The following is a 16845-nucleotide window of genomic DNA, read 5'->3' as shown; positions in this document are numbered from 1 at the left end:
CCCAATGCCCTCATACTGTATGGAATGTCTTTGTTCTAAAACCATATACTTATTGCCCTTTGCACTCCTGCCCTATGCAGAGCACTACTCCTCCAGACTGCTGCCACCAAGACTCTCACCTGCTTATAAGTCCTAATAAATAAAAAGAACATCCAAACATTCCATTCCCCTACTCCCCCCATTGTTCTTTTTTTTTTTTTAATTTTAATTTTAATTTTAGTTTTTGGAGTAATGAAAATGTTCAAAGATTGTGGTGATGAACGCACAACTACCTGATGATACTATGAACAACTGATTGTACACTTTGAAGGATTGTATGTTATGTGAATATATCTCAATAAAATTGCATTTAAAAAAGTCCTAATAAATCTATGTCTGCCTCTGTGCCTGGTGTGTTTTTGGTTTTGCAGCAGCATCAACCCATGTTTTGCACAAACTTGGTTTGGGCCTGAACACCATGCTCACTAAACTGGCTTGAAAGGATCTAAATAAGGGGGTTGGGAAGGATAGTGTTTCCTCCATTGCTTTAGAAAATAAAATTATGTGCTTTCAAAGGCAAAGGAAAATTAGCTATAAAATGTATTTAATTTGATTCAATAAGAATGTAATATTAGGTCAGCTTTAGACCATGGATGAAATGTATTGAGAATCAGGGAAGTGTTAGCTTTCCTGATTTGCTACATATTTAGTTTCAGTTGTACAAGGTGTACATGTCCCATTGGGATGGCATCTCACATTCTGGGAAAAAGCAGGCGATGGACTAGAGATTTGAGAGTTTGAACTGTATTTTGAATCCTAACTTCATTCCTTCCTAGTCATCTCTGATTTTCCCTCCTCATTTCCCCACTCCCCTGATATCTAAAAGGTCATATGTAGTGTTGATTCTATTTTATTTATTTATTTATTTTGGTATTTTTAGTTTCATTCTCTCACCACCTAAATTCAGGCCTTCATCACTTCATTCATGATCCCCTCTAACAGCTCCTAATTTACTTATTTTTCTTTTTTTCAGACTCTTTTCTACCCTTGTTCAGTCCCAACCCATAACACCATCTAATTAATTTCCCTAAAACACTTCTTTGATCCTGAAACTACTCTGATCTCAAAATGTTAGCAATTCCCCTGACCTTCTTGGAAAAAGCCAAACTTTTTTTACCATTACATTCAAAGTGGCATTGACCTTTGCTTTCAGGTTACTTGCCTTTGCCCTATGCAAATTCTTGGCTCTAGGCAAGCTATATGCAAGAAATCCCTTGACTTTTGTGCCTTCACTTTTTTTTTTTTTTTAATTAGAGCAATTGTGGGTTTACAGAACAATCATATGTAAAACACACGACACCCATATACCACCGTTACTAACACCTTGCATTGGTGTGGTAAATTTTTTGCAATTGAAGAAAGAAGATTGTGATAATTGTACTATTAACTATAGTCCCTGGTTTAACTTAGGGTTCACTGTTTGTGTAGTGTAGTTCCATGGATTTTATTTTATTTTTTTTGCCTTCATACTTTTGTTCATATGTTTCATGTGGCAACAATCCTTTCCCTTTGTAACATTTATCAGACCACATTTTCAGAGCCAAACTAAAATTTACCTCCCCCTCGAATTTCCCCATAAGGCTTAGGTGTTTAAATGATCCAACTTGGAAAGACTTCCTTCTGCTGGATCAAGGACCACACTCAGAGCTGAGCCAAAGGTAATCTGTCCCAACATCAATAGCTTCAGGAGGAACAGAAAGAGGCTTAAGATATTATAGTAAGAAAGTAGTGGTGGGAAGACATATTGAGAAAGGACATAGGGTAGTTATGTGAAAAAAAAGATGAGGATGGAGAGTTCTTGTGAGATTAGTGATAAGAAGCTGGAGAATAATCGGGAATGGGTTTGAGTTAAGGAAAGATAAAGTAGCCACAGGGAAGGAGTGGAGATTACAGATGTGGTTGTAACTAGGATTCTCATCTTTTTAATGAATTGTCTTGGATAACACAGAAGCAATTGCTACCTGATCCCCCCAATAATTATGAGTGATAGGGAGCACCCATTGGATGATGTGGTGTGAATTTTCCAAGGAAAGGATTATTCTGCAGCCTAAAAGAGTCCAAAATTCCTTTAGAAATTGGAGGCTGTAAGCAGGAAACATAGTACCCTTCTTGTAATTGTATAATAACCATTTCTACTTAGGCTTGTTATTCCATCCACTTGGGGGAAACTAACAACTTTATAGTCCATGCCACCTTTCACAAACCTTTCAGTGGAGACTTTGATCAAATGCTACACAGTTCGACCTTATCATTAGAAGCATTTTACAACATATACATTTCACATGCCATGTGTTAGTCACAGTCTGTATCCAGGATTACAAGTCCTGGAGTCTTGGTTTATAATTTTGAACTTTCCGGACCACATGTAATATCAAGGATATAGCGTTTGTGATTAAACAATATATTGGAAGAACCTCATGGTAATGGCATTTGGCTAGAGTTGAAAGCTTAGCTTTTAATGTTTGTGGAGATCTAAAAGAACCTTGGTTTTTGTTTTCTCCAAAGGTCCTTCTCAGTTAACTGCATAATATCCAATTATGCATATAAGAATGAAGGGTTGAGAAAACCCAGCTCCTATTGGCATCTTTGACTCTAGAGATTATGCTTTCTCAAAACCAGTGCTTATACAACTAAACTCTTCCCTCTGGGATTTAGTTGATTGTCACTACTTCTGAGTTTGCCTTGCAAAGCCACAGACCCATTACTGCAAAATGCTCCAGTTTACAATGTTTTAAGTCTTGTGTCGAAGCTGATTTTGTTCGATATTTGATCAGAAAAAAAGTCAAACAAATATTTTTTTCCTGAAGTCTTAATAGAACTGTGATTTTACTATTTAGTTTTTAATATTGTAGCAGTTCAAGTACATCATTCTTATAGGTGTGCTAAATGACTAAAATATTTTGATCTTAAAGATGGATAAAAACTACAATTGTCGTTTACCGCAAGTAAGCAGGGGGACCACACGGAGTGCTTTATTTAGTCTGATTCTTCTTTGTGATGAGGGGAATGGGAGGCTATCATACCAGCCATGTCGCCTAAACAAATTTGCTGTGGTTGCAGGTGTCATGTTCATATAAAAAGATACGTCATATGTCTGGTTTGCAGAAATACTAGGGTTCAAGGAGTTTATCAATACAATTTCCCCTAATTTGTTAAAGGCATCATATAGATAGCACTTTCCTTAGATCAAAAGCAAGAAGTGGGTTTGCAAACTTTCCTCTTATTGGGAAAATTATAGTAAGTAAAATTCTCCATTTAGTGAGTCATAAGTTAAGGACTTACTATTGGCTTAATCAGGCACTTAGAGACCTGCACTTCAATCTTCTAGATCAGGGTTTCTCAACCTCAGCACTATTGACATTCTGGACCCAGTAATTCTTTGTTGTGTCCTGCGCATTGTAGGAAGTGTTCCCAACATCCCTGGGTTCTACCCACTGGTTGCAGAAGGACCGCCACCCCAGCTGTGACAACAACAAAAAATGTCTCCAGACATTGTTAAATACCTGGTGGTGGTGGGAGGGCTCTGGGGGGTGTGTTTGAGTGGGTGGGTGGGTGTGGGGTGGCAGGGTAGGGAGGAGAAATTTGAGAACCACAGCTCTAGATTTAGTTTATATTTGGATATTAATGCCCTAAGGTCTAGTTTTAGGAGCCTGTGATTGTTAAGGTCACGTGTCAACTTGGCTGGGTTACACTTGTGCAATTGTTTGGTCAAGGAAGCAGTGGCCTGATTGCTACTGTGAGAGTATTTAGAGTATTTCAATCATTACTCAGTTGACTGCATTTATGTCTGATTACATCTACAATCAACAAAGGAGTTTGCCTTCAGCAATGAGAGAAGTATCATCCAATCAGTTGAAGGCCTTAAAGGGAGAACTGAGGATATCAGCAGTCAGAAAGAAAAATTTCTTTCTCGACTTCAGCCAACCAGCTTCTCCTGGGGAATTCATGGAGTTCCCAGCTGCCCTAAGTATTTGGACTTGCCAATCCCCATGACTGTGTGAGCTGATTCCTACAATAAATCTCTAATATTTATACACATAGATATATCTAATATTTATACACATAGATATAGGGTTCTCTGCTGAACCCTGACAATTATAGGGCATCAGAAGTCTCAGTGAACTTCCTTTAATGTTGATAGTGGCCAGGGAGTGGCATGTACTGATAAGCAAAAGAGTAACTTTCTTTTCAAGGGAGTGGGCCATACCTATGTGAGCTCTCTGAGTGGGCACAAAAGGAGTGGTCATGACTTTTAGAATGGACCCTGGGAGCCATATTCCCATCTGGGGCAGAGCTCAAGGCACTCAGGTCTTTTGAAAGTGTTTGGGGAATCCAGGATGGTCACATTTCCCAAAGGCCCAGTTCACTCTCATGTGGATACATCCTTTGCCTCCAAGTATGAATCTCTGTAAAAAATTCAGCAATACGTACCATGGGAAATAGGAGCTAGCAAAAATGTATTGCCACTTCCTCTTCCCCTCCCCATGGCTGGCACCACTTTTTGATGCTGAGTCTATTGTCAGCCTCAAAATCTTTCTCAACACAGGGCTCCAGGCATTCACTACCAATATCTTGGAATTAGCACTCAATTAAAACCTTTGTTACCCTTGCTTTTAAACTGTCATCAGTTATTTTAATGACAGGGGTAGAAAGTGATGAAATATGTTGTTTGAAATATAACCTGGCAAAGTCCAGAGTGGGAAAATATTTACCAAAATTCCTAAGAAAATACTTATGGCACAACTGTAAATCCAGACAAAGTCGATTTGTTTCTTTGACACCTGTGACATATGACATGGCGATTTCTCCTCCCATGGTCAAATACTCAATTAGGTTAAACGAGAAATTCGGAAATGCTGGAGATTTTTGTGGACAGTATGAGGGTCGTAAAAGGCCTGAACTTAGCTCCGGTATATGGCAGCAGCCCACCAGGAGTCACTTTTGTGTGCAGTCCTGGAAACAGGAGAAATGGAGAGAACTTCGAAACGGATGGATGGGCTTTTGGAATATTCATGCCAATGTGTGGAAGAGAAGGGATGCCTTCAAATCTGTAGGATGTGGGTTGCTGAAAGAAGTTAGAAAATTCACCCTGAGGCAAGAATTTGCTGGGGGAAGAAAAGTGCCTCAAATTGGGATTGGTGGTGGATAAATTTGTGGCAATCAGAAAGCTCTCTCCCATCCTTAAATGTGCATAAATTCTGGAAATTTTATCCAACTTCACCAACCCACAGGGAACTAAAATCAAAGGGGTCAGATTAGTTATTGGGCCTAACTACTGAATCAGAAACTTTGGGGGTGAGGCCCAGCAATCTGTGTTGTTAATCTTGTTGTTAAACAAGCCCTCCAGGTGATATTGATATATGCTAAAATTTGAGAAAGCTGATCTAAGGCCATTCTTATGTAGCTTCAATTTGCATAGCAATCACCTAGGAATCTCCTTAAACTACACAGTCTCATCCAGTTGGCGTGAGGTGGGGTCTGAGGTTCTGTATTTGCTGCTGGACTGTGGACCACACTTTGAAAAACAGGTATCTAAGTTTGGTCAAATAATTGCAGTTTCTCTGGGAGAAAACTTTCTCTTTAACCCAGGCACGCACTAGCCCTCAGGGTATGAAGACATTACCAGTGGTGGGGAGGTGGGGAGGTAGTGAGGGCACCAGTGGAAATTCAAGGGGCAGCTGCCTCAGAAGCAGGGAAAGTTCATGTCTGAGGTGAAGCAGAGAAAGCAGAGAAAGGCTTCAGGGAGAATGAAACTAGCAGGCAAGTAGTAGAACTCTTCATCGGCCATTGAACTAGCTGGCTAGTGACACTTTCCTGGTGTCACCTGGTATCTATTCACAAGGAGGACGTGGAATGCTGGTGATGAGGTGGGTCTGGCTCCAGATTGATACCATTGCAATTCTCACCTTACATCTGACTGCTGCCAAGACAGCCGTGACTAGGAAAATGACAATTGCAAGGAGCATGTTAGGTTTCTATGACGCATTGGTACTTGATCCTGAAGTGCTTTCACCAGCAAGGAAATTTCTATGAAATCATCTTTGACCAAAAGGCCATTTCCCAACTTTTTTCAGCAGACTGGGCTCAGAGTGACTTTATTACTTCCAGAAATCAAAATCACTCTCAAAAGACGAAGTTTTTGCAATCACAGAAATTAGGCACAGTCTTTGAAGGTGGTTCCAAAGAAGTTGTAGGTATCTTGGGAATAAGGGTATAACCCTTCAAATGAGTACTGAGAAGAGTTCAACAATCATTTTAAGGTATAAGCTCTAATACATTAAAAATAACTTTTCTGGGTCATTTATGGTCGTATCTTGCATGTCTTGGTATAAGTAAATAGTCTCAGAGTTTTGTTTAGGAGGAGAAGAAAATGTGAGGACGCTGGGCATCTTGTGAGGAGCGGAGGAAACAGAGAAACTAAGGGCTGAAGAGAGAAACTGCTTTGTTTGCATTTTGTCTGAGGCCACCTCTTTAGCCTTGCAAAATCACTCTTGGTGGGAGGGAGAGGAAGAGACAGGCAAAACCTCTGTGGTTCAGTGAGGCGGCTCTCTCCCCATAGGGTATGCAACCAGACTCCATGCAATGTTAATTATCTGTTAGAAAAAACTGTTTATTTTACACAATTTCAAAAACAAAACCTCAGTTCCTGGGTAGACTCTGTTACTTAACTCTCTCAACTTCCATTTACATGTGCTCAATAAAAGTACATGAAAAAAAAATCATAAAGAGGTCTTTTTAAAGGTGACAACATATGTTCTTTACTTTCTAAACCAGAACACCTACACACATGGTGATTGAGTTACAGTCAGAAATGTGCTATAAAATTACATTTCCTCCCACTATTTTAGATTGCCTGTGCAGTACTGGAGAATGGCATTAATCTTAAACACAAAACCGATCTCCATTCCAGCCATATCACAGGGTTCTTATATTTTCTTTGGTTATTTTTCTCGGCTCAACTTCCATTGTTTCTCCAGCTCTAAAGTGCACTTTATTTATTTCTTTATTTTGTTGGAGTGCACAGTCATAGCAATTTCCTTGTCCCGGTTCCATTAACTTCCTGGTAGTATTGTTCAAAGTCTCCAGACTCTGATGTGTAATCCAACTGTTTCCCTAATATGTGGGAAGCTGCAAACTGCTTGTTTATGTCATAAACAATTCTTGCTAGTTTTCATTTTTTTTTCCCCCACATCTTTTCCCATGAAAATTCTGGCAAGGTCCTAGCATAGTGTTCCAGAGCTTAGCATAAACCTAGTGTAGTGTGAACAGTCTAAGAATGCTAATGATTGAATGAAGTAAGTAAGATTGATCTAGAACATAATACCAAGTCCCACCAAGTTAGGCCTAACTATTTGGAAAAGAAATCACTATAGAATATTTTCATGTTTGTTTCTTATTGAATTCCTCAAAGTGTCAATATTGGACTTTTTTCTATTTTTTCTTAAGTCCTCGATTCTACCCAACCTTCCACCATTTCCCAAGACAAAGACAAATCATCTCTTCACTTCATTAGGCAGATTGAGATCCTGTGACCCAATCCCTTCAGCTCCCTTTCCCTCCATCTCAGAATTCCTCCACATTGCTCCTTTCTCCTCTGCCTTGACTCTAAACCTAGAACAGGCATACATTTTTTTTTTTCCCAAAGAAAATCCACCAATCTGTGCCCATAATCTCATTCCCTCCCATAACCTTGCTTAATCCACCACCCTTTTCTTTCACCTTCACTTTCTCTCTTTCTAACTTCTTCTCTTTCATCTATTAATGATGGAACAATCTATAAATAAAAGATCAATTCAAACCTAAGCTTTCGTAAACATAACACTCAGTCTTTGGAACCATACCACACCATCACTTGCTTTGCTTTCACTACAGAACATTTTCTGTCTTGACTTGCTTACCTTCTGTTCCTTTTCAAACACATATCATGTCTAATTTGGTTTCCAAACTCCTCCATAAATGTTCAGAACTGAGATTCTGACTTCTTAAGCAGGCAGGAGTGCAGGGGTGGAAAAGAGCAGAGAAAAACTGGAGGTGGGGAGACCTGGTAGATGCCATGATGTTCTGCATTAGGGGCCTGCCAGGTGTCAGAAGAGGAGAGAACAGGTGTAAGAAATACTGCAGTGGTAAAAATCTACAGGACCTTGCTCCTAATGGGGTGTGGCATACTATGAGACTGAGGATTTTAAAAAGTGATGACATCATTTGTAAATATAAGGTCCACAGGAGGAGAATGTTAATGCAAGTGGGGTGGGGCTAATAATGAGATTGCTTTTCAACATGTTGAACATGTGGGGAAGTCAGAGGTTAGGCAGGTAAAGGTTGGAAATCAGGTTTAGGGTCTGAGAAAGTGATAAGAGTTAAAGAGACATACTTTCGAGTCTTTAAACTATAGCTGTGATTGTCCTGAGAAAGGAAATACATAGAAAAAGAGAAAAGATGACTCAGGACAGCACTTTGGAGAAATTCTACATTTCAAGCACAGGCGGAGAAGACTCTGCAGAAGAATGGGAAGGAGAAATCCAGGGTTCTGGAAACCATGACCAGTATCAAAAGGGAAAGAGAAGCTGGCAAGGTCAAGTGCTATGGAGAGGTCAAGTAGAAGCAGGAGTGCAAGGACCCCCTGAACGTGGCCAATTATTCTTTTATCTAACAAGAGCTGACTGAGCTGAGCATATATTTTAGAAACTAGACTAGAGAATCCGTAACAAACAACAGATTCTGTTCCCACCTTCAGGGAGTGTACATTCTAATGAAAGAAGCAGAAAATTAACAAAGAGTGGGCATTTCTCTGCTGTCAGTGGATCTGGGCACCTGTCAGTCTTCCCCTACAGGTGAGGTCTCCAGAATCAGGCCCCTTGAATCTCAGTTTTGGCTCTTAGCTCACTTATTAGCTGTGTGATCTGTAGCAAGTTATTTATCCTCTCTCTCTGCTTCGATTTTCTCATTGGTAATTAAAAAAGTGATATGGTATAATCAATATATCTGCTTCATAGGTTTGTGATATGGATTACATATTTTAATACAAGCTAAAGCAGTGCCCGACACGGAAAAAGCCCTCAATTACCAATAACAAAACTTCTGTGGTGCTTACTCAGTGCCAGGCACTGCTTAAAGGTTAACTTTTATAGCAACATTATGAAATGTATAATTATCATCGCATTTTACTTATGAGGAAACTGAAGCACAGAGAAGTTAAATAGCTTCTCCAAAGTCACACAGCTAAAAGTGGTAGAGTGGGAATTGGGACCAAGGCAGACTGGGTCCAAGTCCACATTCGTCTCTGCTGTTCTGCATTCCCTAAAGTTTAGACAAACTGGTTGCTTCCTAATTGTTCTTACATTTTCCAACTCTACACTATGGTTCATGCCGTTCCTTTTTTTTTTTCATTTTTATTGAGACTGTTCAGATACCATACAATTATCCAAAGATCCAAAGTGTACAATCACTTGCCCCTGGGTACCCTCATACAATTGTGCATCCATCACCACACTTAATTTTTGTTCAATTTTTAGAAACTTTTCATTACTCCAGACAAGAAATAAAGTGAAAGATGAAAAAAGAAAAAAAGAAAAGGAAACTCTAATCCTCCCCTATCCCTAACCAACCCCCCTCAATTGTTGACTCGTAGTGTTGGTATAGTACATTTGTTACTGTTTATGAAAAAATGTTGAAATACTACTAACTGTAGTATATAGTTTGTAATAGGTATATATTTCTTCCCTATATTTGTGCCGTTCCTTTTGCCTGAAACTCCCTTTTGACTCTAACTCGGCTGTTGAATATCCTACCTGTCCTCCCAGGCCCCATCTCAAAAGCCAATTACTACATGAAGCTTTTTCTTTTAATCAGATGTGGTCCCTCCTCCATTTCCAGGCAGCACTGTATAGTGGAGAGGGCATGGTCTTTGGAACCAGAAAATCTTTGTTCAATTTCTGACTTTGCTACTTATTTGCTACATGATTTTGGGGGAAATAAATTAAATAAATTTGACTAGCCTTAGTTTTTCCATTTCTCAACTGGGAACTGGGGATAATATCTCTTTGAAATACTTTTATAAGATTATTCACAAAAGTACATGTATAGTGCCCAGTACTTAGAAGATACATAGTAACTATCAATTTCCTCCTCTTCAATGACTTTGTTTGTATCTCTTCTTACTCCCACATTATTACATTTGTATTATAATTACTTGTGCATTTATTTATTCACCCCTTACTAGGCTATGAACTTGAAGAGAGAGATGATATTTTACTAATTTATTCTTTTCTCTATTTTTTCATTCTTGGTATTTTAATGCTCAGCAACACTTACACAGAGTGGAAGGAACTATGCGCATTTGCTACTCTACAAGTCATTACAGCTAACTAGGAATGTCTTTCACTGTGTCTCAAATGCACAGACTTGCTTTACCTGCTGATAAAGCCTTTTATCCCCAAAGTCAATAAACCTGGAAAATAGAGCATGTCATATCAACCTATATTATATTATATTAATCTATACTATGGTGAAATTATAGATTCCCGGCACTAGGTTTAATGGGCAATGGGACTTTTAGAATGTGAATAGTGAAGAGAATGATAAGGAAGAAGAGGAACATGTGTCAAAAGTTGAGTTTTGAAGCTTCTAAGGCAAAATTTGCTTCTTTATAATTTTTTAACAGATTCGATAATGGAGTGAAAATAAAGTCAAATATAATATTTGTGCTATTTGCCAGTGAATACTGTAAAATGTGTGATGAGGAAGAATCATGAAACAATCCTGGGAAAGAGATGTTTGAATTTTCTGAGGATTTAAAATATTTGTGCCACCGAGTCTATTTCTCGTACGTATATTTGATAGAAAATTGATGCATTGATTAGCGAAGAGAATGGAGGATAAGATGTCAGTATTTTATTTTATTTTTTTTTTCTCACTCAGTCCATAATAAATTGCATGACTTGGGTTAAGCAAGGTGTGCCAGATTGAATGTATTATGTCCCCCAAAATGCCATTATCTTTTTTTTCACTGTTTTTTTAAATTAATTTTATTGAGATATATTCACATACCATGCAGTCATACAAAACAAAGTGTACATTCGATTGTTCACAGTACCATTACATAGCTATGCATTCATCACCAAAATCAATCCCCAACACCTTCATTACCACACACACAAAAATAACAAGAATAATAATTAAAGTGAAAAAGAGCAATCAAAGTAAAAAAGAACACTGGGTGCCTTTGTTTGTTTGTTTGTTTGTTTGTTTCCTTCCATTTTTCTACTCATCCATCCATAAATTAGACAAAGGGGAATGTGGTCTATATGGCTTTCCCAATTGCATTGTCACACACCATGAGCTACATTTTTATACAATCGTCTTCAAGATTCATGGGTTCCGGGTTGCAGTTTGTCAGTTCCAGGTATTTACTGCTAGCTAGTCCAATTCACTAGAACCTAAAAAGGGTTGTCTATATTGTACATAAGAGTGCCCACCAGAGTGACCTCTTGGCTCCTTTTGGAATCTCTCTGCCACTGTAACTTATTTCCTTTCATATCCCCCTTTTAGTCAAGAAGATGCTCTCCATCCCACAATGCTGGGTCTACATTCCTCCCCCGGAGTCATATTCCACGTTGCCAGGGAGATTCACTCCTCTGGGTGTCTGATCCAACATAGTGGGGAAGGCAGTGATTTCACCTGCCAAGTTAATGCTATTATCTTTGATGTAATCTTGTGTGGGCAGAAGTATCAGTGTTGATTAGACTGTCATTCTTTGAGTGTTTCTGTGGAGATGCGCCCCACCCAACTGTGGGTGATGACTCTGATTGGATAATTTCCATGGAGGTGTTATCCCACCCATTCAGGGTGGATCTAAATTAAAACACTGGAGCCATATAAATGAGCTGACAAACCGAAGGAACTCAGTGCAGCTGAGAGTGACATTTTGAAGAGGAGCTACAGCGAAGAGGGACACTTTGAAGAATGCACAGAAGCTGAGAGAGTAGCTGCAGATGAGAGATAGTTTGAAGACAGCTGTTGAAAGCAGACTCTTGCTCTGGAGAAGCTAAGATAGGACAAATGTCCCAAGAGCAACTGAGAGTGACATTTTTGAGGAGCTGTAGCCTAGAGAGGAATGTCCTGGGAGAAAGCCATTTTGAAACCAGAACTTGGAGCAGATGCCAGCCACGTGCCTTCCCAGCTAACAGAGGTTTTCTAGGTGCCATTGGCCATCCTCCAGTGAAGGTACCCAATTGTTGATGTGTTACCTTGGACACTTTATGGCCTTAAGATGGTAACTGTGTAACCAAATAAGTCCCCTTTTTTAAAAGCCAATCCGTTTCTGGTGTTTTGCATTCTGGCAGCATTAGCAAACTAGAGCACAAGGTAAGGTGGGTTGAATTATGTACCCCAATAAGCACCTGTCCTTAATCTTAATCCACATCCCTGTAGGTGTGAACACATTATGAATGGGAACTCTTGAAGATGCTATTTTTAGTTAAAGTTTGGTCCAAATGAATGAGTGTGGGTCTTAATCGGGTATTGGTGGCTTTATACAGAGAAAGACACAGGGTCAAGGAGAAAGTCAACAGAACCTGGCAGTGAATGGAAGTGAATGGAGGGGGCATTACTACATGATGACAGGAAGCAGAGATAGAAGTCAAGGAACCCCAGGACCAGAATGTTATTGACTTTGTGAAGAAAGCATCACCTTGCTGATGCCTCAAGTTTGTACTTCTCCAAGCCTCAAAACCATGAGCCAATAACTATTGTTCTTTAAGCCAAGCTATTGTGTGCTATTTGTCATAGCAGCCAGGCAAACTGGGACTCAAGGTTTCTCACCTCTGCTTCTTTTTATAAATAAAATGAGAGGGACAGTGATGGCCTACATCACAAAGGGACCAAAGGGCTTTAAATGTGAGCCCCTGGTTTTGAATTCACTTCATGCTCGTCTCCAAATAAGTACAAAGTGGGAAGGAAATAATTCTTTGTGATTCTAAAGCTTTGGAGGAGGTGAGAATCATTGGCCAGCTAAAATCTCAGCACTATGTAATATTAAATGTTTTGTAGCCTTACTTAAGAGATTGCAAATACCAGAAAAACATACAATTGAAAGTAATTAAGAAAGTCTAAAGGAACCCAAACTGTTTCCAGAGTCCACTGCTTCCTGTTCAGCCAAAATATCCATTTTACTGGGTGAAATATTGTACAATTTGCTCTAAATGCCTTGGGTGTAATTAGTCCAAATTTCTACCCAACATATACATTAGTTATCAGTTATACACTTCCTTTTGAGAATTACATATTCTTTAGAAATTCCTGAAGCCAAATGAAATCCTTTTTGAAACAAAACACAGTAAATTAATGTCCTACTAAATACATTTATAAATGACACTGCCTGCTGACATGATTTGCTACCTGTTGAGTTATCACTTCAATGATTATCAATCTGTTTTGTACTTGTTATATTCTATTTTGCTAAGAATATTTGAATTAATTGTGCAGTTGCGTTAGTATTAATCTCTGTAGAAGTTTGTGTGTCCCTAAGTATAAGAAAAGCTGTTTCCATGCTATTAAATTTTGGAGATACACTAGATGGCAGAAAAATGGAATATGATAATAGACTAAGAAAAGTATATTTGAATTAAGCAAATAAAATATAAGCTAGTCTTAACACAGGACTTTTCTGTTCTGGTAGATGGGACCTGCAGTTTCTTGAACCTTATTATAGTCTAGCCAGATTATGAATAGAAACAGGAAAAAGGAACTGGGGTGGGGGGTAGAGAGTAGAGTATTAACAAATTTTTTTATTTTTTAATTTTTCTGCAAAAAGGAAGTACCTGCTATTTAGGGTTGTGAGTGAGATTTTGAGGTTTATTAAGAGTTTGCAAAATCATTTTTCTAGAACAACCTTTGAGAATGAGGATCAGCACCCATCTTGTCTGATTGATGTAATCAGGAGAAGAGGATTGCGGCATGACAGAAGTAAATGATCTGCATTTATTTGCTGAGTGATGGTGCAGGATCCTGTGCATAAAAAAGTAATTTGGACCACAATCCTCATTTCAGGACTGAGGAGGTATGCAGAAGCCCACAAATTATGTGCTTGGAAATTCTCTCTGCTGAAAATCTTCTGTGTAATAGAGCTTTTGTCTCTGCTGAAAAGCTTCTGTGTAATAGAACTTTTCTGACTCATCTCCAAGTTTAATATTCATTTGTTATTAAATCAGCTTGAGAAGATGTGGTTAATTTAATGTTCTGATGAACACCAATCACAGTTTACCAATTTTCAAATAGAAATCAGCAAGAATATTAATGGTAGGAAATGAATATTGTACACTACACATTTTAATAAATATTCGTCATGAACAAAGTTATATTTTTGGAAGGGGAAATGTTGAAAAGTGATGTAGTTATAATTACAAGGCTTGCATTTTTCTGCCACACAGGAGAGTCAAATGTTTACATGGTTAATCTCAGGATGCTAAATCGAATCTGACTGGTGTTTGAGAATTGGCCATGAGTCAGGGACTGTGCCTCTTTCCATTGTCCTAGCATCTAGCATTACACTGGCAAATAGAGGTGCTGCATCAGTGATTGCTAAACAGGCATAAATAATTTTAAATCATAGGAAACCCACAAACCTGATTTTTAGCCAATAATTCCAACCGTATTTCCTACTGAATCTTTTATTCATGCACTCAATACCTGTTTCAGTAGACCAGTTTGAATTTCATCACTTTTTGACACCGTCTTTATAAAGCCTCTGAATCAATTATTTCATTCTTAAAATGCTTTTTGGTACCAATGTGCATGACAGTCAAAAAGAGGAAACAAATCAGTGTCAAATAAGTGGTTTTGTGAGTGAATATGTCTACATGCTGAATTCAATGGATGCAATGTCATACCTTCCATGTCTATAAATTTGGAGGACAGTATTAAGCTGCCCGGCACACAGGTTGGTCACCAGCAGACACCGGTAAAGGAAAGTCCTAGTGAGTCACTCATGAGCCCGAGAAAGGTCCTGTGAAGTCATTACTGATAATGACCCTAGATGGACTGTCATGCTGTCAACCAGATATAGACTATCTGGCCCTGTACTAGGCACTGTGGAGCATAAAATGATGAATAAGATTTGAATTCTTTAGAGTATTTCCTCATTACAGATCATGAATTTACTTATTTGTCCACTTAACAGACATTTGTTGTTCTTTTTATAAGTCTATGGATAAGCATTGAATTTCATTTCTGAAAATAGTCTTGCTTTAAATATTATCCTCTAAAGAACTCCTTAGTTTTGAATGAAAGACTGAGCAGTAAAAAATAGTAGGAAGGATCTAAACTGATCAAAAAGGTGCAATAATATGGTCCATTAATCCATAAAAGTAGCGTGTTCCACTGAGGAATATTACATTGGGGAAAGAATGCATCTAATAAATATCATCTTAGATACTGTCAAAGAAAAATAGCTGACACCAAATTGGCTAAAGGAAGATTTTACTCAAAGATCTTTTGAGAATAAAAAGTTTGAAAAGATAATATAAAAATACAACTATTAACTGATTTCACTGCGGTTGCTAATATAACTGTGACCTGGAGCCCAGTGGAATAAAATCTTTTAGTCTTGAAGCTTCAGATTATCTTTATGCCATAATACTTTTAAGAGCTTAAAACAGTTCACTTAACCAATATCAACTGCTCCTTAATGACTATAAACTATTCAGGAAGAAAAAATGAATCATGATGGATTCCAATGTGAAATAGGAAGGAACATTAAAGTCATTTTGTCCAAATTTCCTATTTTATAGAAAGGAAATTGAGACCTGGAGAGGTCAAATGGTTGCTACAATGTTACTTAACTTGGGTACATAACTCCTACTCTAGTATTTTCCATGCTTGATGGCCATACTTCCATTGTATTTGATAAATTATCTTTCTGGTGCAAAGCAATATTGCTTGCATTTTGAGTGGTATATGTTAACTCAGTGAGTTCCTCATGTAACTCTTCCATAGACACTCAAAACTAAACCTTGCCAAACAACAGAATCAACTGGAATCAACCTGAACTGCCAAATGGAATATATTTTAATACAACAAAATATGACTACTCTGATAATTACCTGAATTTGAATTTGATTGTCTCAGAGAATGACTCTGTCCTCTTTGTACATTACTAGTGTCAAATCAGTAAGGGGAAACCCACCCTTATTAACCAAGTGCTCCTCACCCCTAAGACACTCCTAAAGCAGAAGAGGAAAGTGAGGCTCAAGGAAAGTCTCACAGCAAGTATGTGGCAGAGCTGGCATCAAATCCAAGTCTGCAGATTTCTTCTTCTATGCTCTTGCTAGTACACCAGAGGTTAAGGATGTGAGGAATGCTTGCTCCCAACACAGAAGAAATTGGATGCTGTAATAGGATGGCAATTGTTTTACTCAGGGATCACTGATTGTAAGGAGCACAGACACTTCAGCACTATCTTTTAAAGTGTGTTTATAGGTGGAGGTTACTACAAATACGCAGAGAGGTCTCAAAGAAATCTGGCAGAAGCTTAACCAGTCTTTTTTTTAAATGCGGCTTTATTGAGATATACTCACACACCATATAATCTATCCAAAGTATACAATCAATGGCTCAAGTATCATCATATAGATGTGCATTCATTGCACAATTTTCAAACATTTTCATTATTCCAAAGTAAAGAAAAAAATATAAAAAAATTAAAAAAGAAATGAAAAAAGAACACCCAAACCATCCTACACCCATTATCCCCCACCCTATTATTTATATATTTTTTGTCATTATTTTATTACTCATCTGCCCATACACTGG

The sequence above is a fragment of the Choloepus didactylus genome, chromosome 12 (assembly GCF_015220235.1).
Source record: "Choloepus didactylus isolate mChoDid1 chromosome 12, mChoDid1.pri, whole genome shotgun sequence".
NCBI lineage: Eukaryota > Metazoa > Chordata > Mammalia > Pilosa > Megalonychidae > Choloepus > Choloepus didactylus.
Note: the sequence above shows the minus strand (reverse complement) of the source record.